Below are 4,070 nucleotides of genomic sequence, written 5' to 3' on the forward strand. Positions count from 1 at the left end.
GACATTTCACCAAGCCCTCTCGGGTGGAAATGCCTCGGGTCAAGCTTCAGATGATCAGAAAGAAGCTAGCATGAAGAACACTAATCCAAAAGGTATCTAAAAGATTTAAACATCAAAACCCTAGAAAAGAATAAGAAAACCTCATGGATCCCACCCAACCTCAAGAACTCTTAGAACACTACTCAGAAATCATGAAGCTCAAGAACCCAAACCCAGAAAATTCAATAAGCAACATTATGAAAAGAGATTAAAGAGATATTAACAAGATTATATAAACTAAAGCATAAAAGAGAGATGTAAAACTATAAAAACTTGAAAGATTAAAAGAGAATTCGAATTACAAAGCCTTAAACACGTTTTGTTTCTTGAGAGAAGTTCTAGAAAATAGCTCAAAAGGATGCTCTCAAGTCTAAACAAATGAGACATATTTATACTAAACTTGTGAAAACCCTAGTCAAAGTCAACGATTTTTAAGTCAGTTGATGATTAGCACGATCTCGCTCTCCTCTGCTTCCAACAGCTCGATCGAGCTATGCTTTCTCCTCTTGTCCAGCTTTGGTTTCACGCTCCACTTCAGCTCGATCGAGCTCTTCTTTGTCTCAGACAGCTCGACCGTCCTTTCTTTCAATCAGCTCGATCGAGCTCTGCCTCCTGTGTCAGTCGCTCCGCCTTGTCTTCTGCTCTGCATGCGTTAGGCTAGATTCCGCTTCAGTTGGTCATTCTGCCTTGGTTCGACTTCCTCTGCTTCACTTCGTCTTCCCAGCTCGATCGAGCTCTCTTTCGCCTTGCACTCTGCTCAGCTTCGTGTTCCCAAAAGCTCTCCAAAACCTGATAACAACTCCATATGCAACAATGTATGCAATGCTAATGGAAAACTACTAAGTGAGTGAATTTATGCAAGAATGAGACGCAAATGCTACAAACACAGGATGAAATGATGCTAAAGTGAATGCAAATGAGGATCTAAAACAAGTAAAATGCAGATACATCAGAAAGACAAAAATGTCTCCAGATATTCTAAACTAAACATCTATCGAAATAGATGTTATACTAATCACTTCTAAAGAGAGTCAAATATATATATATATATAGTCATATAAGATCATATATAAACGCTGACGAGCATTTATATATCTTATGAATTATGCATAGCATTTTCTACTAACCTCTTTGCAGCATATAACTCATTCTCTATGAGTAGATTTTGAGTATGAGTTAAAACGTATCTTATATTGCAAAGGTATGATTAACTTGGGCTTAATATATTTTGGAACCCCCAAGTTTGGTTTAGTTGGTTTTGCAGATGGAAGATTTATATCGGATCGATATAAAGATATATCGCAAAACAATAACTTCGCGACGTTTCAGTGATAGACTTTGGTCGTCGCTTATTCAAGTCATACCAAAATAGTTGTGCTTCATATGCCATATCGAGAATCTCTAATGGCTCAGATGATGCTTGAACGTCAACCAATAGTTATCTGCCTAAGATTGGAGTCTTGTAACATGTTGACGAAGAACTTCGAACTGAGGATTTGACCAGCATCAACTAGTTAATGCTTGTTTGGACCCATTAACAATAAGCAACCGAAAGGCAACAACTCTGTTTGAATACTTTGTTGCATATGTCGCCCAAATCAAAGGAAGCTACACCAAGAACGATAAGACAAGATATATTCCTCTCTTACAGTCAAGAATTTGAGAAGAATAAGGAAGTTGATAGCCAGTACATCAGCTCAAGTAACAATGTAGCAGATGTACTTACAAAGGTGCTTCCTGCTACTTCAATCAAAATGCATCTTCAGAGATCAAAATTCATCTTTTGAAGATGATACTTCCAGGGGGAGAATATGATGATTTGCGTGGTTGCACTCTTTTTCCCTTATCATAGTTTTTATCCCACTGGGTTTTTCCATGACAACGTTTTTAACGAGGCAGCAAATAACACGCAAAATATCGATCTCAAAGAAAAATGTCAATGGTGAAGATCTGAAACGACCTGACCCGTTTTTTTTAATAATTAATAATAATATTAAACTTCAACTAGTGGTCCCATACCCACTAGCCACCTAATCATAATCACAATCAACAGCGAAAATAACCAATCCAATATTTCAATAACCAATAAAATAATATCCAGTTTAAATTCCAAAACCATAACTAGTGATTCAATCAACATGAAGCCATAACCAACAATCCTAACAACATTTCAGGACTCAACTCTGGCAACCTAACAGAAGCCAGACAACCAAGCAAGCCACTAGAACATCCCCCTCTTCATTGCCTTGATTCCACGATCACGCTTTGCCTTTCCCTACATCACAAACACAAATTGCAATACATGAGTATTTTATAAACACTCAGTAAGACAATCCTCCCATCTATTGGGCTATACACACAAGCAGTAGAGACATCTCTAACCATAAACCAACAGTCAACAATCAAACAATAACAAACCAGGACTCTGCATCGACCAACACAAGTTGGGGGTTGCGTCGACCGATGCATGATATGCATCGACCAATGCAAGGGTCACTTGCATCGACCGATACTCCCGTTGCATCGACCGATGCATGCTCGACATAGCACGAAAACCCTAGGGTTTCACGTGTCGTCCTCGCACTTGCATCGACCGACGCACAAAGTGCATCGACCGATGCACATGCCGAGCATTGTTTTCTCCCGAAGCTTCTCGCCAGATCTTCGTTCCTGCAACCACAAGTCTCGATCCCAAGCCATAAGAAAGCTTCCCAATGTCCCAAATAACGTTCTAACAAGCCTAACAACACACAACAAGCAGATCAAAGAAATCTCCAGCTTAGATAAGCCATGGTCATCCACTTACCTTTGTCACAGACGAAATACAACCCAAACACAAGAAGAAAACGCTCCTAGGAAGCTCCTACAACGATCCCAGCTACAGATCTCCACAGGAACAGCCTCAAACTCCAAGGATCTCCCAAGAACACTCAAGAACACCAAAAACTCTTCTGTCTCTCTCTCTTTTCTCTCTAAAGCGGCTAAACACGCCTAATGAGACAAAACTCGAGTTTAAAGGTTTTCCCTTTACCCAAAACGCAGCGTTTAACTTATACTCGCACGCACAGAATCGACCTTGCATCGACCGATGCACATAGTGAATCAACCGATGCAATCCCTAAACCGGTATTTCGGTTCGCGGATGTTACAAGATCTATTTCTCTTCAAAATCTTTGTCATATATCGACTAGATTAGAAGAATGAAGAGAATGATCGATATGGATCATCTAGGGAAGATATAAAGAAAATTAGACTCGTTTGTTCGAAGCAAAGAATGATCAATATGAGTCATCTATGAAACCTATGAAGAAAACAAGACTTGCCTGCTATAAAAGGGAGATTATGTCACTGTACTCTTTTTTCATTGTCATGGATTTTATCCTATGCGGTTTTCAATGATAAAGTTTTTCATGAGACAGTACATAATAATGGATAATCAAGGGGAGTGTTAAGAATGGATAGTGATTATCCATATATATCACTTATCCATTAGTGATGTTTATCACTTATCCATTAGTGATGATTATCCCTTATCCATTAGTGATGTTTATCTCCATATGTTTATCACTTACTTACTCCCCAAGTATTTAGAGTTTATCTTCTTATCCCATGTATGACTTATCCATTAGTAGTCCCAATATATATGTGTTTGTTGGTTCATTGTAAGATAGAACAAAAAGTTAGAAAGTGAAGTAATAGAAGTTCATTGTTTTAACTCTCTCCCTTTCCTCTCCATCTCTCTCCTTTTATTTATTCTAGTGTATATTGTTATACATACATATATACACACATATACATATATAATATAATAATATTATATATTTTGCGTTATGTTTTATAACACTTTTGATTTATTTCCCTACAAATATAATTTCTTCCAATATATTTATTTTCCAGCTATTTATTTTTTTCTCACAATGTTGGAAAGTTGAGGGAATATAATCTTTTGATTTATTTCTTCCCATTTATTTTCATTTAATGATACTTTCTATTACTTTATTATGTGAAAATGTGTATAAAATCATAAACTA

This window comes from Camelina sativa, chromosome 1 (assembly GCF_000633955.1).
Source record: "Camelina sativa cultivar DH55 chromosome 1, Cs, whole genome shotgun sequence".
NCBI lineage: Eukaryota > Viridiplantae > Streptophyta > Magnoliopsida > Brassicales > Brassicaceae > Camelina > Camelina sativa.